General features: G+C 41.4%; 1 long non-coding RNA gene across 1 annotated transcript in view; it reads right to left on the bottom strand.

Annotated features, from left to right (window-relative positions):
• The window catches only part of LOC131485001 (uncharacterized), a 49736-nt gene that overhangs the window by 7381 nt on the left and 19409 nt on the right, over positions 1–22946 (bottom strand). The window contains exons 3-4 of the long non-coding RNA XR_009248568.1: positions 20504–20663; positions 16673–16721 (exon numbers count right to left, since the gene is read on the bottom strand). This is a non-coding gene — a long non-coding RNA (uncharacterized LOC131485001). The remainder of the gene's footprint in view (positions 1–16672; positions 16722–20503; positions 20664–22946) is intronic.

The raw sequence follows: 22946 nt of genomic DNA, 5'->3' as shown, positions 1-22946 counted from the left end.
CTGTTTAACTGGGAGCATCGTCACTCCACACAGCATTCTGGGCTGAGGGCTTTCTGCCTGCCTCCACTCTCTCCCACCTCATCTACCTCGATGGCCACCCAGCCTGGCAGAGCAGAGACGGGTGCAGGGGTGTTTCATGCCCACCCTCTGGGTGTGAATCCTGGCTCCTGTTTGCCAGCTGTTTGCAGCCCTGGAGAAGTGACTTTACTCCTCTGTGCCCTGATGTTCTCATCTGTAAAATGGGGCTGGAAATATCACTTATTTTATAAGGTAGCCTAGTTCAGACTCCTGGTTTTGCTTGACTGAACTATAGCCGGGCTCTCCCTTCTGTAATCCAGCCTCCTTGCTTCACCAGAGTTATCATTATAAAGTAATAAACATGATTCTCTTCTGCTTAAAACTCTTTAAGACTCCCTGTTACCCTCAAGTCCAACCACTTAGGCAAATGCCCTGCCGATTGGTCTTTTCCATCATGTCCCCCTAAGCAATTTGCACTCTAGCAGCAAAAAATTATACAGGTGATACTCTCATATGCCTCCAGACTTTTAACGTGCTGTGCTCTCTACTGGGAATGCCCTTCCTTTCCTTTCCCACCTGGTGAGTACACTTATCTTGCATGGTTCAGTTCAAGTCACCCGTTTTTTAGGGCAGTGTAAATGGAGTTGGTCACTTCTACAGTACATCCCCCTGTTTGAGAACCTCAGATGTTGAATGGTCATTATATGCACTGTAATTATTTGTCTCCCGCTAGTGTGGACCCCTGTGGGCAGAGATACTGTCTTTTTCAACCTGGTATCTTTTGTTCGAGAGCTTTACATATAGGTTAGATTTAGACTAATATATAAAATATCATTCTCCACTCCTAAAAAAAGTGACTTAAAGTACATGAGAATGACATGCCTGTGGATGCTAACTAGTTGAATTAACTCTTGTTAGCTTTAGATGTGTTAAAGACAGTGAACTTGTAACAAAATTAAATTAAAAACTCAAGCGCAGTTATATTGTTCTTACCACCTCTGAGATGAAACCGTCATGTTTTTTTCCTAATACACTAGTACATGTTACAATTTTCTGACACCTTAAGAAAATCTGATAATGGAAATTCTTTAGAACATCACTGAGGTCTCTCTATTTGATACAATGTTTCTTTAGAAAAGGAGCCAATTTTTTCCCCCTTATTTGCCTTTGCCCAAAGCATAGTATTTCATGGGAAGCAGTGTATTAGTGAGTAGGATCATAGGCTCTGGAGCCAGAATGCCTGGGTTTGAATCCTGGCGCTGCCACTTAAAAGCTATTGTAACTATTGGCTCATTGTCTCGGAGCCTGTTTTCTCATCTGTAAAATGGGTATCATAGGAACATCTACCACAGGCAGTGGTTGTGAGGCTCCAATGAGTTGTATCTATGAACTTAGACGAGTTATAGTAGGTGACTTCGAGTGGATGCTCAGTAAATGTGCCCTATGACTTGGTTGGTGTTTATAAGAGAGCCATCTGGAACCCTGGTAGGAAGGCGAGGGGTATTTCATCATCAGGGAACAGTGGAGAAAGATGGGAGAGCCTTGAGGGGTTGTGAGGGTGGGCCCATTCACTGGTGCAAGGATGAGCTATCCATTCAGAGGTCATTCCAACACGTAAGCAAGTTAGCAGTGCATTTCATCATTTTATACATGGAGTTAAATCTAGGAGCAAAGCTCAGTTTTTAAAACTGTTTTGTGATGTTTACTTTGAAAGAGAAAGAGAGAGAGAGAGAGAGAGATCAGGGGACAGGCACAGAGAGAGCAAGAGAGAGAATCCCAAGCAGGCTCTATGCTGTCAACCCAGAGCCCGACCCAGGGCTTGAGCTCACAAACCTGAGCCGAAATCAAGAGTTGGATGCTTAACCGACTGAGCCACGCCAGTGCCCCATAAAGCCTAGTTTTAATGTAGCGCTTAGGGTGGCTGGCTCTAGAACTGTCCTGCCTGGGTTTGAATCAATCCCAGCTCCATGACATGCTGGTTGTGTAACCTTGGGCAAGTGTTTTCGTTTCCATAACTTCCAAGTTTTCTCATTTGGCAAGTGAGGGCAAAAAGGAATAAAGTTCACCTTCCACCTGTTGTGAGCATTAGAGGGAAAACAAAATCACACAACAGGCTTATCACAGTGCTTATTACATAGTAAGTGCTTAGTAGGCATTAACTACTATTTTCTGGTTGGAAGTATTCTTGAAATATTTTTACTAAACAATGTGATTCGAAAACTTACTTTATTGTAAAATATACCTATGGAAGAGTGTAAAAACATTTCTGCGGATTAAAAAAAAATAGGGTGAACACCTATATTCTCAGCACCCCAGACTAAAAACTAGAACACTGCCAGTATCTTAGAGTTCCCTGTAAGCCTTCCTAAGCACATTCCCGTCCCTCCCCTCAGGAGGTTACTGCTCTCCTGACCTTTGGATCATTATATACTTGCTTCACTTCATTTCAGTTCTTATAAATGGACTTCTTCACCATACGTTACGTGTTTTTATCTTTCAGGAATTTTATATTAATGGATTGTAGTATAATATATTCTGTGTCTTGCTTTTTGCATTCAACAGAGGCAACTAACTGTAGTGAGGTGGGCAGCTCTTGTCCATTCAGTTTCACTGCTGTATAGCATTTTATTATATCAATACCCCACCATTTATTTTATTTGAGTTTTTCTATTACGGGAATCTGGACCGTTATTGATTGATTGCTATTGCAAGCACTGCTGCCCAGAACATTCTTCTACATGAGCCCTGGTGGACACACGAAAGACTGAAAGGCTCTAGTAAGTCAAAACCAGGACCAGAGTTGCTCAGTTGTAGGATATTCGGATATCCAAATTTACCATGTAATGGTAAACTCTTTTCTTTTTTTAATTTTTTAATGTTTATTTATTTTTGAGGCACAGAGAGAGAGAGACAGACAGACAGACTGCAAGCAGGGGGAGGGGCAGAGAGAGAGGGGGACACAGAACCCGAAGCAGGCTCCAGGCTCTGGGCTGTCAGCACAGAGCCCGACGCGGGGCTCAAACCCACAAACTGTGAGATCATGGCCTGAGCCAAAGTTGGTCGCTTAACTGACTGAGCCACTCAGGCACTCCTAAACTCTTTTGTAAGTAGAGGCACATGAAGACAGTTTTGACAGATGATTATTGCATACACATTTTGGGTCCTCACAAAAATTGCTCTATGTGGTAGTCAGTCTCCAAGATTTTTTGGTTTCAACATAAAACCCAAATGACCCCCTTCCCTGGTATTCACACCTTCGTGTGGTCCCCTCCCACACTGTACTGAGGTTAGCCTGTGTGACCAAGAGAAGAGAGTAAAAGTGATGATACGGTTAAGTTACACAAGACTGTAGCTTCTATGTGGGGTATCTTCTATCTTTATGTCTCTTTTGGATCTCTCATTCTGGGGGAAGCAGTTGTCATGTCATGAGGACCTCTTTGGAGAGGCCCACAAGGTGAGAAACCAAGGCCTCCACCCAACAGCCAGCAAGGAACTGTGGTCTGCCAACTACAATTTTAGTGAGCTTAGAAGTGAATTTGAGAGACTAATTGCCGGTTGATAGCCTGGCAAGAACCTCGTGAGACACCTCCAACCAGAATTGCCCAGTAGTCTGTACCTGGACACCTGGCCCACACAAATTGTGGGAGACTATACATGTTAGTCTAAGCTAAGTTTGGGGATAATTTGTTACGCAGCAAATAGAACTAATACATATTCTGTTAAAGAAGCAAAAACTTTAAGTTCCCTTAAAGAATTTGTGAAATAAAGCAGGATATTAAAACAAATAGATTGAAGTACTTACAAATGTAGGTGTTATTAAATTAGTTGGTCATGTAAAAAACACCATAAAGGTGGGAAACCAAAGATGATTTGTCATTCATAACCTGTAAAAACATGTATCAGTGTCTTCAAACTTTTTCCTTGATCTTGATTTATGATTATTGAGTCCTTTAGATTGTTGAGTCCTTTAGATAAGCTATTCTTAATGTAAAACATTCATTATAACATAATAGTAAAATAATAGAAGTCATCTAAATATACAGAAATAAGAAACATGGCTAAGTGATATATTCACTCGATAGAGTATTATAGTCATGAAAAACAATTTTTTTTTAAAATAATGACATGGGGCACCTGGGTGCCTCAGTCGGTTGAGCATCTGATTCTTGATTTTGGCTCTGGTCATGATCTCACAGTTCGTGAGTTCAAGCCCTACCTCTGGCTTTGCCCTGACAGTGTGGAGTCTGCTTGGGATTCTCTTTCTCCTTCTCTCTCTGCCTCTCTCTAAATAAGTAAATAAATACATAAATAAAGGGGCGCCTGGGTGGCTCAGTTGGTTGAGCGACTGACTTCAGCTCAGGTCATGATCTCACAGTTTGCGAGTTTGAGCCCTGCGTCAGGCTCTGTGCTGACAGCTCAGAGCCTGGAGCCTGCTTTGGATTCTGTGTCTCCCCCTCTCTCTACCTCTCCCCTGCTCACACTCTGTGTCTCTCTGTCTCTCAATAAAAAAACGTTAAAAAAAAACATTAAAAAAAATAGTAACGACATGCTTCCAAAAACACTGTTAAATGAAAAGCTCAGGATACACTACAATGAGGATAAAACCAACTATACAGGGACTTAACAGTAAAAGTGGGCATTTCTCAGCTGGATTATGTGGGATTTTGTTTTCTTTATTAAACTTTTTCTGGACTTTAAGTTCTAACAAGCATGTGTTGTTATTTTATTACTAGGAAACGTATTTAACACATGGAAAAATTATTCTTGATTAACTTTTAGCACTGCGAAGAAATGAGAACTATAATTTTTTCCTTCACATTGGAAAAAAATACTCTACCAAACAGACACCAATAACAGAGCATCTGCAAAGGTTCTGGTTGTTGCTTCAGGTTGGTTTCCATCTAAATCATCTTGGTCTTTAAGACATAATCATGATTTTCTATTTTGTTATAATTGCTGATGCTTTTGATTTTTCTTAGACAAATGAATGTAATCTGCCGTTTTGTTGACATCAGAGGTTCTGGGGAAGGAATCAGAGGATAAATTTATGGAATCTCTAAAATTTCATGCGACTCCAGCTTATATTCTTTGGTTTCTGCCCATGAAGTTGAGAGCTGGAAGGAGTTAGATGAGATCTCATGGTCGGGGGGTTGGGGGGGGGCGGGGGGCAACATGGAGGTGAGAGCTGCCTGAGACCTTTTTAAATTCAGAAGGGTGTTTATCCAATGGTGACTTCATTAGGTTGAATGGGGTCTATGGCCATAGTCTGAAAAATGATGCCTTGTGACAGAAGAAATCTGAAAATTTATTTTGATATTAAAAATATTTTTATCTATTTAAAATATCTTAAAACTTAGCATAGGAATAGACTAAAATATATTTTCTTTTTAGAATTCCCTTTATAAAAATATTTTTGGCCGTTAAATAAAACTTGGGAAAGACCTTGAAATACAAGATTTAACTGCAAAGAGTTAACTGAAGTCCCACCACTTAGGGAGAACTGCTCCAACATTTTGATGTGTTTTCCTGGTATTTACACTCTCTTTACGCATTTCCATTGCATCCTGGGCTTCTAGCTTTTATGCTGTATTGTTACTGCATCTTCTCATGAGGACTAACCATCCTTTTCTCAGTCCTTAGAGCACAGTAGATATTTAACAAACACTTGTCGAATGGCTAAGATGTTTGGACAATACAAGGTAAAGAGAAGACCTGTGAGTAATAATTGAAGCTCCAGGATTCGGCAGAAAGACATCATGGCTTCTAGGTTTCTTTGAACCATAGTACTGGATCGCATTTGCTTCCCAAAAGAAGGAATTGTTTTGTTTTATCATGTACAAAATACTGATCACAAATATTTCAGGCGATAAGAAAAAAATATTACCAGTTACGGCAAGTGTTGGAAATTTATAATTTGGTGACTTCATAAAGATCTAATCAATCCAATATCACGTTCCCAAGCCTTATTTTACTAAGCGCTCCATTTATAGGGAATCTTGTAGCCAGAATTTATTGTTTGTTTAGATTTTTCCAATGCCCTCATCACTGAGGTCCTTGGTTGCATGTGTAGAAGATTAAGAGATACAATAAACTCTGAAGAATAGACCGAGCGACACATACTAGATGTAGGCCAAACTAAATAAATATGTCTATTTCTAAGTCCTGGAGTTCAGCAAGAATAAAAACAAATTCGTACATGTAAAATAAGTAAAATTTTCATAAGGAAGATATTTCAGCCTTAAATTGATTTGAATTTGCCCAAGTAAGCAATTGCTTAATCTTTAAACCAGTATTCATAACTATTTATATCTTACAATTACACTTTTCAAAACAATATGGGCCACAAGGAAGTACAACCAAGAAATTATAAATTCCCCAAGGTATAGATTAAGGACAAGGAATTTCTTTCTAACTCAGAACAAATGATTTTAACAATCCTGTTCGAATTGGCTGTTAGGAAGTTGACAAGAACAAAACACAGCTAAATGCAATTCCTCCTAATGTCAGGTTAAAAGCCAAACTCCCTATGTTCAATCTCTAGGTGTATGATGGTGGCTGACTTGCTCAATCTCTTTGTGCCTCAGTTTCCTCACCTATAAGGTGGGACAATAATAGTATCCATCTCAATGTGTTGCCGCGAGAATCCCGAGTTAATGCGCGTTAAGTTCTAAGGACAATGACTGCACATGGTAAGTGGTACATAATTATGAGCTGCAATTATTATTAGAAAGTGAAACAAACCACTTGCCTGTTGTCATCTTTATATTTGGTGAGAGAACGCCTTGGTCCAGCTCTCCAGCTTTGATCCTTCACTCATTCTTTTTTTTGTTTTGTTTTTAAGTTTATGTATTTATTTTGAGAGAGTCAGAGAAAGTGCAAGTGAGGGAAGGGCAGAGACAGGGAGAATCCCAAGCAGGCTTCATGTGGTCAGTATGCAGAGCCTGATGAGGGCCTTGAACCTGTGAAACTGCAAGATCATGACGTGAGCCGAAATCAAGAGTTGGACACTCAACTGACTGAGCCACTGAAGTGTTCTAGTCTCAGTCATTCTTATCTTAGTTTCCTCCTTCCCTCCTTTACAAGAATGCTTCCCTTGTTCTCCTGTTGACCAGATCCCATCTTTTTCGACTTACCACTTATAAGGTAGAATGCTACAATATGCTAGGGCCAGAATGGCTCAAGGCTCATTCCTTTGGGAATTAGTCTTTGTATTTTCCTAGAATGAGGCATAGTGCTTGAGAAGACCCAGTACACTTTAGAAATCTGTAAGAACATGTAAGTGATTTCTTAAAATGCTTCTCTTCTTAAAGTAAACCTCTTCAAATTTGTTGTTACAGAGTGCAGGTGACTGAGTACCTCATTAGGCTATTATTTCAAAATGGAGAATAAAACAAAAATTCTCTGTGTGAGGATCGTCGTCGACATGTCTGTGCATGAAGAAACCAAATATAGTTTTTCTTTTCTGGGAGATCTGACATGAGAAACCAGGTGTCCATTTCACTGCCTCTTCACTTGTGGCCACCTCCGTGGTGACAGCCCACGGTGGACAGAGAATGGCAGGTACATCAGGAGCTGACACCCTGGCGTTCTACCCACGATTGCAGATTGTATTACGTGGACCAGTCACTTCTGTTCTCAAGCCTCAGCTGCCGTGGCTACCTTATGCCAGCTGTACAACGATGCCTGCATCGAAGCAGGGACCCGGTCTAGGTGGCAGTGTGATGTCCCACCCAATTCTTAGGTGCATGACTCAGTTTGCTTACTTTACTGGGAGGGCATTGTAACCTCTCCTATCAGTTGCAAAATCTTTAACATTCAGCAACAAAGTTGCACTTTAACATCCAGCAACAAAGAAATGTGCTGTGGACTGTCTTCTGGATTTTGTGCCTTCATACATAGGAAGAACATTTCTCTCCTCCCACCAAGGCCCTAGGTATCTTTTTAAATGCCATTTGGATCATGTTACTTCTCTGCATAAAATCTTTCAATTGCTCTTCCTTGTGTATGGGATAATAACAACAGTATTTGCGGGGCACCCATGACCGTTTGTGGTGGGTCCCTGGGTCCACTGCCCCCGTGGGTACCCTGGCCTCTGACCCTAACAAGATTGACGTTCCTCTTGTTTGCCATCCTCTTTCTTCCCCATGCCTTGCTCTTCAATGGACCATTTCCTCTGAAGTTAAGGTGCTTCTTTGCTTTCTCTGCTTTTTATACATTCAGCTGAGGCATCTTGTCCTCTAAGAAGCCTGTTATGAACCTCCAAGGCACTTGTGATGGCCCTCTTCTGTGCCCATCTGACCCTCATTGCTTCCCATGGCAGCCTTAGCTGTGCTGCGTTGTGTTGGCCTTTGGTGGTTTGTCTTGCCCTCTAGTCTGGAAGCTTTTGAAGACAGGGACTGGACCTTTCATTTTGGCAGTTTCTGCACTCAATCCAGAGCCTAGTACATGGGTAACAGGGTCAACATGTGTTTACCAAACAAGTAAATGAAGAAAGCCTACATTTTACAAGATCTCCTGTATGATAATTAAGGATACCATAAACCTAGAGATTATAATTAGGTTGATATATGGCTGGTAGAAAACTGTCTCTAAAGAACTTAGAGCAGGCCTAAATCAGACAATAAATGTGTGATGATTTATAAGAAGGAGGAAGGGTGTGAGCTGAGAAGCAGAGGCTACCGAACCTGAGTGGGATTTCTTCAACAGGTCACACCCAAATGATTCAGCTCTGAAACCAATCAGGTATAAAATTCTGCTTTTTGTACTAAGAAGTTCATTAAACTAATGCAAGTTGTGGGAGGAGAACTTATCTGAAAGTGACTCAAAATGAGCCACTATTTATTGAGCACCTACTATCTCTTGGGCTTTTTCATTGGATGCTCTAAATTCATAGCCTCATTTAATTCAACCCTCACAATATCTCTATGAAGCAGGTAAAAATAACCTTATTTTGTGAACAAGAAGACTGAGGCTAAGGAGGATTGATCAATGTGCCAGAGGCCACACTGCTTTGAACAGACAGCACTGATTGGGCTGTTCCAAAGGTCGTGAATCAAAGGAGGAGCACCTCAGTTACTCTGTACTGAGTGCTGATTTTAAGGTGCTTAAATCAGCTAGATTTACAAGCTAGAATACATTCTGAGAGGCGAAGCCGTTGAGGATTTAGAGGTGATAATTAGTCACATCTTCATCTGTTCCAATTTCTGAATCAACCAAAGAATATGCAAAGAAGTCAGATAGATATCCAGATGTCAGGGGCGCCTGGGTGGCCCAGTCAGCTGAGCGTCTGACTCTTGATTTCGGCTCAGGTCATGATCCCAGGGTCGTGGGAATCCTGTCTGTTTAACCCAACCAAACCAAGTGCCAAGTGCAGCTTCCAGAACCACAGCCCTCAGCCTGGAAGGGGCCTGCCCCCGGAGCTCACCACAGGCAGGAAGAAGTCGGACTCGGCAGACAGGCAATTCTAAAGTAGAAGGTCTTGTGTGGACTTAGCCTCAAATGTTCAGTGAAGCCTCCTGGATTCATCACTCAAGCCAACCAGTGTGACTCTACATCTCTTCAGAGAAACGTAAAGCCAAAGAGCCAAGTCTTTGCCCCTTCACAGGCCAGAATGCTAATTGACATATCAATGTGACCAAAATAGGGGAGGACCGGTATGACGGTTCATTTTATGTGTCAACCTGGCCAGGCTATGGTGCCCAGCTGTTTGATTAAACACTAGTCTAGACATTGCTGTGAAGGTATATTTTAGATGTAATTAACATTTAAATCAATAGGCTCTGAGTAAAACGGAATATCCTCCCTAATGTGGGTGAGGCTTATCCAATCAGTTGAAGGCCTTAAGAGCAAAGACAGGTTTCCTGAAGAACAAATTTTCCTCAATACTGCAACATCAACTCTTACCTGAATTTCCAGCCTGCCAGTCGGTCTTATAGATTTCAGACTTGCCAGCCTCCACAGCTGTGTGAACCAATTCCTTGAAATTAATCTTTCTCTCGATCTCTCCCTTTAAGCGTGTGTGTGTGTGTGTGTGTGTACTTAGGTATATACACATACATAAAAAAGGATTCTGCTAATACAACTGTAATTGTTGAAAGTGCATCTGAGGTGTTAGGGTGGAGGCCATGAAAGCTGTGTTCACGTTTCTATGGGTTTCCATTGGATGAGGTATTGGCCTTATTCAGTGTGTCCCGTCAGTGTGGACTATCCGGAGATGTTTTGAGCATGTGAGACGGTTTAAATAGCCCCTGATGATGCTTGTCAGTGGTGCTGTGGAAAAGATGCTCATGTCATAAGAAGGCTGACTCAGGTGGCTTGCTGTTGGGAGTACTAAAACTATTTTGAGAGCAGCAACATTATTGTATGCTTCTATTAAATAATAATGCAATTTTTTCATGTTTTAACATTTGTGAGGTTCTTTCATGTCTATTAATTTATTGGTTTTCCCATAGGGCCTAGCACACAACTAGGCAATTCTGGACTTGAGTTGAGAGTGTAATAATGGCAAATTAAGAACCAAATTTCAACTTTAACCTGTATTTCTCTGTTTTCTTCACAATGACTTGTCCCTATGAGTTTTTTTTTACAGTAGTCATTTTTTAAGACCAGCGTATTAGTAATATTCTATTATTGCTTGATTATTTAATTATAAATTAAAACGCATAGCTCATAGGATTTTTGACCAGAACTAAGCAAGAAATTAAAATACAAATGAGAAAATTACCTAATTTGTAAATAACATTTCTCTGAAATCAATTATCTTATTTTCATAGGCAGCACAATTGGAAGAGAAATCTGTCTGTTAAATTCACCCAAAAGAATAAAAGAGTTATTGGAATATAAAAAAAAATACTGCCTCTTTAAATGTTAATGAACACCAGCTTTATCATTTCTGAAGAGGATTTTGCTTTTTGTTTTCTCTTCCGGTGAAGAATTTTACTGCCTCCTGTCTGTCAAAGGGACACGGGCTTGAACCTGAGATTTGAGATCGTATAAATAGCTGATCTGGAAATTTCAAGACAAAACCATCCCTTACCCCTCAAGTGCCATTAAATTTTCTCCTTGAATTATTCTGTCAACATTCTTGGTCTTGCCAGCGTCGATATAGTCACCATGTCATGCCCAGCTGCTTAACTTTGCATTCTACAAGGAAGAGATGAGTCTTTTTGGAGCCGATACCAGTTCCCTGTTTGGATCATTTGCAGAGCAGAGAACAGGAGCCTGGGCAGAAGGTATCACAGGAAGGCAGAGGCTGAGGGTATTAACAAGGCTTGTTCTTAATATTTCATGTGGAAGACAACTCAAGCAGAGCACCAAGGTGAGACATCATCTCTTTGGAAGGGGTGTTAAGCCCTGTTGCATTGGGAAGGCATGCTTAATGGAGCCAAGATTTCCTAGACGTAGTTTATTGCAGAGGCCAAGTGCTGTCCCTGGGCCTGCAGCATCAGCACACTTGGAACTTGAAAGAGATGCAAATTCTCGGGGCACCTGGGTGGCTCCGACTCTTGATTTCAGCTCAGGTCATGATCCCATGGTTCATGGGTTTGAGCCTTGTGCCTGGCTCTGGGCTGACAGTGTGAGCCTGCTTGGGATTCTTTGTCTCCTGTATACCTCTCTCTCTGCCCCTCCCCTGCTCTCTCTCTCTCTCTCTCCCTCAAAAGTCAATAAATAAACATTAAAAAAAAAGAAATGCAAATTCTCAAGCTCCACCCCAGACTGACTGAATCAGAATCTCTGGGAATGGGGCCCAGCAATCTGTGTAACAAGCCTCCAGGGGATTCTGAGGGACCCTCAAGTTTGAGAACCCCTAGTGCTTAGCACTTAAGCTCTCACAAACTCAGATACGTGCACGTTTGGGGTTTCCAAAATAAGATGAAAATCACATTTTCATGGAATAGTTTCTTAGTAAAGAAGGCTCTGGTCACATAAAAAATAATGAAATAGAGAGAGACAGTGTGTGTGTTGCTCGGGGAATAGAAGTGATCACCTGGAAGGCCCAGTTCAGAGATCTTTGAGGCCCTGACTGCAGTGACTCAGGGAGCATGGGCAGAAGCAATTTGTAAGAACAGTTTTCATCAATTTATGGACTTATATGCCTGGAATATCTTCGTTCTGGATCCCTATGGCTTCATAGAGCAAGGATGGCTCAGGCTAGGCCTTGGCACAGTGTGGCCTCAGGGTGCCAGGCTGAGGGTGAGATGGGTGGCCTGCTCCTGCTTGGCTGGGACTGGGGACACTGATATACTCCTGCCCCTTCCCCATCAGGAAGGACTGGGCTGGGGCTAGAGGCCTGAGTGGGAGTCCCATACCCACAACCACTGAGCTGGCCATCTTGGGTGAGTCGGCCAGATGAGAGCCCATGTTGGGGAAGGGGTCATGATGGTGCTCAGTGTACTGGCCTCCCCTCTGCCCTTCACTTCCTGGATGCATTGAGGACTTCAGCAGAAGATATCTGTCCCCCTAGGACCTCTCCTACCAGAAAAGAGGTTTATGAGGTGAGTGATTTCTAGGTTCACTTCCAGCTGTAGAAATCGACAGGCCGGCCTTGGCTCCGCATCCTAACTTTGAAGCCCTGTGGTGATAGGTTTTATGTATTGTTTCAAAGGGCTGGAGCCCTCCTCTGAAGGTTTGTTTTCTGGTGGTGGGCTTAGCAGCTCTATTTCTTTTTTCTTAATCTACTTTCTTTTACAAAGAACAAATGCCCCAAGTACAATTTGCACCCAGATTACTAGACTCTCAACTTAAACATTACCAAAAGCTATAATTTAGAAATTCTTTTATCTATCCCAAGCTAATAGCAGTTTTGCATGTCTTTATATTGTTTTCATCTGTTTCCTCAAACTCCCTCCCCTTTGGTTATTGTCTCTGGAATATGTGCGGGCTTGTTTAATTTTCGTGCTGAATTTGGGATATGGAAAAGATTACTCTTAATTATATTACTTATTTATTGGAATGTAATACTTTTTATATGGACCTTCTGTGCTACGGAAGCAGTGTGCTCTTTTCTTGAGGACATTGGAGGAAGGTTACTGAGGTGAGGATCTTAATTAAATACGGTCTGAACTAAAGCAATTCAGGAATGATCTAGTCTTCAGTACCTTCTCGAATGCTTCCTTCATCACGAAGCATTCACCCTGGCCTAGTAGCCAGCCAGTTCAGTGCTGTATTTTTTCAACTCAGTGAACCAGTTACGGCCCTTCTAAAAAAATCACCCCAGGGCCTAGCCAAGATTTCCCTCCCAGGAAGGTTAATGCATATTGAATTGGGTTGAGTTGATGGGGCATTTTCCCTCTTGTTGGCCTAGTGATTACAATCCGGTCTCTTAAATTGCACCAGGTCAAACCACAGCCACAATGGCTTTTAGAAAAAGATAGAATTCCAGTAAAGAATAGAGAATAAATCCTTGTCAGGCTATTACCAAGAAGAAAAAATATTCTATCTCACTGAATTTCTTAGTTAATAAAAGTATCTACCTCGACTTTCTCCATATTTCTTTGAGCCTGCTGGTAAGTCAGGAGCCAGAAATCATCAGCTTTGGACATGGCGACAGGGGAGAGCAGGACCAGCTACCTGATTTGTGGGGCTCAGTGCAAAATGAAAAGGTGAGGCCCTGTGTTCAAAACTTATTAAGGATTTCAAGGTGGTGACAGTAGAGCGTTAAGCCAAACCAGGGCCCTTCTGAGCTTGGTGCCTGTAAGACCACACAGGTCATGCGTTTGGGAAGGTGGCTCTGGCTCAGGGGGACACCCAGTTCAGGAGGGGAAGTGGTCGGTCGTCTCCTGCTCTCCCTGTGTTCAGTGCAAGCCACTTAGGTTTGGGTGAGTCTGCACTCAGCTGCCTCTCTCTACCTCGACTCCACGCTTGAGATGATCTCTGAGCTACGTGTATATTGCTGGCCGAGCAAATCACGTTGCCAAGGAGTCCTCAAAGGCCTGATGAAAGCAGTCAGAGGGTGGCGTGGAAGGGCAGCCTCACGGCTCCCCACCAAGGCTGCTGCGCTCTCCCTGAGGCAATCGGTTCGAAGAGCCTCAACTACATCTCCAACTATGGAGTTTTCTCTCCCTTTGAGTCTGACAAAATCCTTTGTAATACTCTTTAAATATTCCAGGCTTTTTTGGTTTTTTTCAAGTAATTGTTGTCAATGCCTGCCAAACGCCTTAGATCTTCCCCTCCTTGTCTTTACTGTAAATACTTCCCTTACTCTGTAGCAGCAACATTATGGCTATACATAGTAGCAAAATCTGTACAGCTATCTGTTTTTCTTTATCCTTATGTTCTCAAAGAATTCCAAGCCTTGCTCTATTGGTGTTTACGTAATTGTTCTAAGATGAATCCTCTCTGAAGGGAGCCTGATATGCACTCATAATCTCTCCTGGAAAAGGTTACTTGCCATTCCCACTGCTAATTGTATTTCTGGTTTCTGCTCATACAAACAAAACAAAACAAAACAATATTGTGATGTTCTAAACAGGGACTCACGGTTGGCCTCGTGATACTTTGCCAAAAAACGACAGCATTTGGAAATTGCAACTTCCAAACCAAAGTGCTATCACATACCCTGCAGACTGGAGGTTGCCAGGGGAGAGGGGTGAGAGGCACTTTTATACGATATTCCTGCTGGTGGTAGTGGCCACGAGGCAATGAAGATCACAGACATTAGCAAATGGGTAGTTTAATTAAAATCATTCATAAATCAGGCTCAGGACTTCGAGAAGACCTCACCAAAGACAAATTGACAGACGCACTGAAAATGAAAATGCCAGTGTGCTGGCAGCTGTAGTCTGGTGCAGGAGGATCAGAACACTTGGGTCCACTTCTCTTACACTTTCTTGGCCCTTTAATTCCCCTGTGACTGATTTCTTGGCCCTTTAATTCCCCTGTGACCCCTTGATTTCCCTATTTTAACAATGATAATTGTATCTGTAATAGTGGGCGATTTTTTTTTTTTTCTTTGCAGGGAGGTGACTTACATGGATGTAGGAAATATCTGAGAACATTTATCAGTACTTGAAATTACTCTGCCTTCAAATGTGTTTTTTCCCACTGGTTTCTTTGTTCTTTTGAAGCCCAAGGCAGTGGGAGTCACTGCTTTGAATATTTTCTCAATGTGTGTAAGGAAATTTGGACTTAGAATTTGGATCCACGGCTTCCGGAAGAAGTGTCCTGGTCAATCTCGGAGGGTGAGTTCTCGGTCTAGGAAGCCTCCTCTTTGGTGTTGTGATTCTGGTATAAGAATGTCTAGCTACCACCTTGATTTATTCTTCTGCTGGAGTGTGCTTCATTTCCTTCTACATGTGCCCTAGGTGTGGGTCTGTGTGCTTCATTAAAAAGTGAGCCGATGGAGTTGAGGCCACTGGACTTTTATATAGATTGTTCTCTCATGCCTCATCATTGTTATGCAATTTATGCTTGATAACAAAGTTGTTCTTCTTAATGAAATGATATCGGAAGGAAATGGCCCTTTCTGCGAGGCTATACGCGGTAACAGCCTCCTACCGTTTGTGTTCCATGGTTCTTCAGAGCATCAGTGCTCTCCAGAGCCCCGCGGAGCAGGCCTCCCTCGGCCAGACCTTCCTTCACTCCATCGCGCCACCAAATACATTGTGCTAAAGCAGGGCAGTTTCAGTTTGTTTCACCAGAAAATAAATCTTTGCTTCAAAGCTTCACAGTGTTTCATCCTTTCCATGTTACGCCAAACACATGTTCACGGGGTTTCCATAGGCTCATCAAATAATTTCTTGCAGATTTTTTCCACTTCGTAAGATTGCTCTTTCCTGTCTTCCTTGACATCTCTTTCTTAAGCCCTTTTTGGACTTATGGAAATACTCGTTTCCTGGGAGAAAGGACTGTGTAGTAAAAAAAAGCATGCATGCGATTGGGAATTTTTAGGTTCTGGTATTACCAGCTTCTGGAACTCACTTGCTGTGAAGATGTAAGCAATCTCTCAGTCTCTGATTCCTTCAGTGCAAATGGGCATAACAAATGGCACTTTCCCCGCAGAGGCACTGTGAGAGTAGCTTGACATAATATGGGTCGAAGTTGTTTTTGAGTATTTTTAAGTGTGTGCTTTGTGTTGTTTTTGTTTTGATTTTTACTGTGATAGAATGTCCCAACTTAAGAAAATAATACATAACTTGTTTGTAGTTTAAATTTAAATTGTTGATTCACAAAACATGTATTTACTTTCTTTTGACATTAATTGCTGTTATCAGGCCAGGTTTTGACTTTTTTTTACCCAAGGAATTTAGAGTTGGAAATAAAAGGAAAAATTATAAGGAAGAGACTTAAGTATAGTTCAAGCCCTAAAGTATGCTAATTAACACATCTGTTTGCCTTTGGAACATCTGGGACAACAACTACATACTAATTCTCTTAAAAATGATTTATTTAAACATTTGTGGAAGATTCAGGTGTGTGACTTTAATTGCACAATTAATTAATTATTGGTAAGGTCCTTTTATTCCTTCCTAGTAATCAACATAATAAAACACTGCAGTGTAAATTATGGCAGAAAATAAAATTAATAAACATAATTACAGTTTTCATTTTTATTCCGGAAGTCTGTTTAAACAATTTATTTTTGATATTTCCTTTCCTTCCATTTCTTCCTCCTCTCTCCCTTCCTCCCTCTCTTCCTTCCTCCCTCCCTTCCTACCTTCTTTCCTTCTTTCCTTTTTTCCTTCTTTTCTTCCTTCCTTTGGTTTCTATAAACAAAAGACAACAATGAGAACAATATTATATGGAAGAACTTAATCTAAAAGTATCTAAGCTGTGAAAAGATGAAAACAAAGGAATGGATACCAATGAGCTCTACAAATTAATCTGAGCTCTACAAATTAATCAGGTGAACAGGAAAAAAAAGATGCTTCTATTGTATGTATGTGATATGTATATGTATATGCATTTGTTTGGTTATTTATAGATAATCTGGCACATTCATACCCAAAGAAAGGTTCATTCCTTCTTGACATTTTTGTTGACTGAAATGTGATTCTGTTACTAGTTATTTCTTATCTTTTTAATTTTTTTTTTTTCAACATTTTTTATTTATTTTTGGGACAGAGAGAGACAGAGCATGAACGGGGGAGGGGCAGAGAGAGAGGGAGACACAGAATCGGAAACAGGCTCCAGGCTCCGAGCCATCAGCCCAGAGCCTGACGCGGGGCTCGAACTCACGGACCGCGAGATCGTGACCTGGCTGAAGTCGGACGCTTAACCGACTGCGCCACCCAGGCGCCCCTCTTATCTTTTTAGATCAGCTATTTTTTTCTTTTTTTTTTCTTCTTGATTTTGCCACACTTTGAATGAACTTATCAATTTTCAGTCAATAAAATGTGAGCTTTATGTTATTATAATCTGGCTGGTGGTAAAAGTCATCCAAAGAGAACTATTTGAAAATTACATCTACTCATTTTCCAATGTACCCGGTACCTTTAGAGTCCTCCCTTAGCTTTTCACTCGAGTGAAGACTTCAAAGGTTTCTGGTAAAACGCAGCTACACTCTTGGAGAAAAGCATATCATGAAAACATGTTTGCCCATTAATAATTTACCTTGAATGGGTTTCCAGCAGCAGAAGAGTGGGATGAGGATCCAATAAACGTGAGATTATAGGAAGCTCAGAGATAAAGACATGGCTGCCATTTGGACCCAGTTCCTCTACCTTGGGTGGGGAGGGAGTTTTAGTTGAGGGCCTGTGTACCTCTACGGGAAGAGGGTTCTGGTAGTGCAAGGCACTAGAGACAAGTCTCACCCTCCACAATGTTGTTTAAAGTGATGGTAGGCTCAATAAACATGTTTATTTGAATTGAAGCTAAAGGAGCTATGTACTTCTAAGCAAGAGTTTGGAGCTAGGCCATCGCACCTCCCCTGTGGATTAACTGCATAACCTGGACAGTTACTTAGCATTTCTGAAGCTGTTTTCTCATCTGCCAGATGTATGTGGTAGTATCCATTTCGATGGCTTGCCATGAGGATTACAGGGGGTGATGCTTATAAAGCACAGTACCTGGCCAGTATTCAAGAAACATCAATAAACTGTGCATTTACCTGAGTATCTATATTTATATCTAATTCTGTGTTTCTTAAGATGCGTTAAGGAACGCCTGGGTGGCTCAGTTGGCTGGGCGGCCGACTCTTGGTTTCTGCTCAGATCATGATCTCACAGTTTGTGGGATTGAACCCCTTGTTGGGCTCTGCCTGGATGGCCTGGAGCCTGCTTGGGATTTTTCTCTCTCCCTCTCTCTCTGCCTCTCTCTTGCTCGTGCTCTGTCTCTCAAAATATATAAGTAAACATTAAGAAAAGAATAGTTTTTAAAAAATACCTTAAATTGCATGCAACAGAAAAATATGATTCAAACTTAAGACTTAAACCATAAGGTGACTTATTGGCCAACCTAAATAGAAAGCAAAGTTGGGCAGGCCTTCAGGTTGGATTGTTTCAGTGGTTTAAAAATATCATTGAGGACCCTCGAACCAACTTTCTCTCCATCTTTCCTTTCTGGTGTTAACTTTATCCAAAGGCTGGCATTTCTTTGGGATTGGGAGATGGCCACAAATACTTCTTGGGTTTGCATGTTCCCCCCCAGGAAAGCCTCTCAAAAGAGTGAGAAATCTCTTTTACAGAGCTTTTGTGTCTTTGTGATCCAACTTGGTCTGTACTTGTCCCAGACCTGAAAACTGTGACCAGGGGAAGGGATTATATTGATGAAGTTAGGTGTGAGGCCGCATTTAGACCTTGATATCAGCTTCCCCTGGAACAAAGAAGTTGTAAAGGGGTGATGTGGATATCCAAGAAAGGGGGCATGGATGAGGAGCAACCATGGTGTCCATTACTGTGTTAATTACATTGAAAGCACTACCAGTACATCCAATGACTGGAGAATATTATCTCCCCTATAGATGTTTTTGGAGGAGGTAGGAGGTCTCTGAGATCATTTAGACTTTGAGAGACTTCATTATCACAGATCTTGTTAAGACCAGAACCCAAATGTCCTAATGTTACACTGGATCTCTTCCCAACACACAGTCCTACCTCTTTAGATCTTCCTACAGTGTCATTTTCTAATTTTACATTCATTTCAGCATTGGTTACAATGTCAAATTCCTAGAAGCCACTTAAATGACCGCTAAAGGGGAAATGGTAACATACCTTATATTTGCAAAATTTAATACAATGATGTAGATCTATATGTGATGAAAGCTTTATACAAATACTCACCCAGCCACAGGTTATTCAAAGGAAGGCTTTGATCAGAAGAACACGGTATCATGCCCCACTTGCGTGTGTGTTTGTGTGTATGCTCATATATACATCTTAAAATTTTTAAAGAATACTAAAGAAACTAGACAAAGGGCTGCTGGGTGGCTCAGCTGGTTAAGTGTCTGACTTCAGCTCAGGTCATGATCTCATGGTTTGTGAGTTTGAGCCCTGTGTTGGCTCTGTGCTGACAGCTCAGAGCCTGGAGCCTGCTTCGGATTCTGTGTCTCCCTCTCTCTCTGCCCCTCTCCCGTTCATGCCTGATCTCTCTATCTCTGTCTCTCAAAAATAAATAAACATTAAAATATTAAAAAAAAGAAACTAGACACTAGTTGTCTTGAGCAAGGAAATCAGGGATCTGACTGAGACAAAGACATTTTCACTATGTGATTTTTAAAAATACAACTTAAGAAAGGGCTCAATCTCTTTGGTTTCAGAACTTGGATATCAAGCCAGGATCTATGATTTTTATCATCGTGATTTTAGGCAAGGCACTTCATTTCTCTGAACCGTAGTTTCCTCTTCTGCCAAATGAAGATGATGGGTTTATCACACAAGATTTTTATGCAGATTAACTGAAAAAAAGGTCTTTGAAAGTGCTGTTCAAGCTCTCATGGGCCATCCAATTACTAGTAATTACCATGTTGCATTTTTCCTGATGATCATTTCCCTCTGCTTTTCATCCTACTGCTTCAAGGATGATACCTTTGGCATCCAAGGGTAAATAATCTCCTTAGAGTTTCTGACCAGCCAGGAGTACTTGCTGAGAAGAGAGATTGAGGAATTCAGGGAAGGTCTAATTAGAGTCTATCAGCCTTTCCCCCTCCGCCACAACTTGATGAGCATTTTATTTATAGGTAACTGAACCCAGTTTTCCTGGATCCTCACTCTTTCTTCACCTATCCAGAAAAGATGGAGGAGAAGTTTAACTCCACTTCAGTTATTTGTTCAAATCAATAATTAGTGAGCACCGATTATGTACTAGGCACCAGGCTGGGTGTTCCCCTGGGATTTATAGTAGAGTAGACTTGACAAATACTTATTTGTACTTAGTATGCATAACTATTGTGCATGGTCACAAGCATTTATTTTAAAGAGAGATGAACAGAAACACTGATATCCAGGAACTTCTGGGGCCGCAGTTACAATAATACCCAGGAATGCCAATTTCCAGCTCTTCATTGCTAATATGAAAACAAAGCACCTTCCAGCTCAGAGTTTGCACCCACCTATACATTCATCCTGGACATAGTTTTCCAAAATGCAACAATGGTCAAGAGGCCAGTAGGAGCCAGACATGTGGGTATTCCAAGGGTTTCATCACGCCTTCTAACCTGGGTCTAGAAGTTTGATCTGATCCTTGCATCTTCAAGTAGAGGGCTGTGAAAGCTAATAAGAAAAGCAGAACAAATAGAGACCACTCAGAGATAAGAAAGACATCTTTTCAGGACTCAACATTATTGATGAGAACCTGAGAGGAGCAACGGACCGCGAATCAACTTTGGATCTTCTTTCATAAAAAGATTGTGATTCATGTACAGGCACTTCCTTCCCTCCCGAGCCCTCCGCCACTCATCCTCCCCCACAAACTTTCCTACTTTGCAACAGAACTTCCCAGAGAGCTTGAATTCAAATAATTCAGGTCTGAAAAAGAAACCTCTTGTTAGAACACAGACATCATTGACAATTAGCCAGGATTCCAAGGAGAAAAAAAGGGAGGCCCAGGCAAGGTAAATGCATTTGTGTTTATATAGTGTGTGATGTGTTCTGAAGTTTTCCCCAAGGAGAAAGGCCCTCTCTCCTACTTCAAAAGCCATTTTCATGTTTTTGAAATTACTAGAAATTATGGGCTAAACCCCCTTCACACGTAATTTATTTCACCCAGTATCTCATATTTTGTGATAACATGCAAATACCATATGTTGCACTTTCTCTTTATGGATGGAGGAGGGAAGGAGGGAGGACTGGCAGAATTATCACTAGGCACTGCAAAACCTTCCATTGAAATCCACATTCACCATAGTGACGTTTACTAGTTATGGCAGAGTTGATCAAGTGCAGATTTTCCTGCTGCTGGAGCTAAATTGCAAGCTGCTCATAATGCCATCAGATGCTGCTGGGTTTTCAGCCAATGAGGACTTCAAGAGTGCTTCTCTCCCTCCCTACTTTCTGTTGCAGCCGAGGCCCCATGCCTGGCCCACTCTCTACCGTGTTTGAACTTGACTGACCTCATGCAGTACTCGCCTGGAATAAATGCACCTCCCATCATCCTATGGGTTCCAAATACTCAAACCAGAAATCCGAATGCATTCCCAGGGCCTTCATTTTTATTTTCCCTAACAGATACTTATTTTCTTAAATGAAATGGTCAGTATTTGGAGTATATATTATTCATAAGACTGAAAGAGGGAAAAAACAACACATTATGTATTTTCCTATTCTATTTCATCGGAGGCAAAATGTTTTATGCCAGGCCAAGTGAGTCAAAAACACGAAACTATTATTCAACTCATAGCTGCTTCAATCATTTCTCTACCAACAATGGTGTAAAGATGTGATTTTACAAGCAAACAGGAAGAAAAAGCTTGAACACACCCTGGGAGTGTGTTTAAGAAGTTGATTTATGTTTCATGCTGAGTCTTACACCTGCAGTTCAAGCAAAACCCAACTTGGCTGCCCCAAAGAGTCTGGTTTATTAGGTATCAAGGAGTCGCAAGAAGCCATGTAATTAAAACTGTAATTAACTGGAAAAGGAAAGTGCCACCTGAGTTTTGAGAGGCTGTCAATTTTATTTCCATTACAGCCCTCCTGGTTCTCCTCTCGCATACACACTACATACATACATGTTTTTAAATATATTAAAACATGTATATAGGGCTGTTGCTTCTGGAAAAAGTCACAAGATTTATTACCTATTTCAGCTTTTCTAGATCAACTTCTTCATCAGAGAAACGTTCTAGAAGTGCACTACCCAGTACGACAGCCACCAGCCACAGGTACCTATTGAACACTTGAACTGTGGCTAGTTCGAATTAAGATGAGTCATTAACATAAAGCACCTGTCAGATTTTGAAGATGGAGTGCAAAAAAAAAAAAGTGAGATTGCAGTGATATTTTTAATATTGGTTACTTGTTGAATGGTATTGCTTCGGATACATTCGCTTGTGTAAAATAGTATTGTTTCATTTCATTCGTTTCTTTTTGCTCTTTTGAGAGTGGCTACTAAAAAATTTAGCATTATGTACGTGGTTCACACGATATTTCTCTTGCACAGCGCCATTGTGGTGGTTGGGCACTGAGTTTCCTGCAGAAGTGTGGAAGAGTGCACCGGAAATGTCTCTTCTGTTCCTTCCTGCCATCCCTAGGGCCGTGAGGGCTGGAGGGCGAGGAGAAATGGGAGCACTTGGTGGCAATGTACAAGGGTGCTGGAACAAGTTATTAAGGCACATGTTTGTGATTGCCAGATTGTTCAACTCAATTTCTCAATAAAGAGCTCAAAGGGAGATGTCTGAGCAGCATAAATGGAACTTCAAGGGTCCTTTCTTCTCTCACTGCCCCTTGGCCAACGGAGGTTCAAACGCACTATGAAACGTGTTAGCGCCAGAACGAGGAGCGCCGCGAACTTCAAATGAAGGTACTGAAAGCGAGTTCAAAACCAACACGTGTGCCTTA

Source organism: Neofelis nebulosa, chromosome 9 (genome assembly GCF_028018385.1).
Source record: "Neofelis nebulosa isolate mNeoNeb1 chromosome 9, mNeoNeb1.pri, whole genome shotgun sequence".
In the NCBI taxonomy this organism is placed as follows: domain Eukaryota; kingdom Metazoa; phylum Chordata; class Mammalia; order Carnivora; family Felidae; genus Neofelis; species Neofelis nebulosa.
The sequence above is the reverse complement of the archived record's forward strand: the minus strand, read 5'-3'. Positions and strand labels throughout refer to the sequence as shown.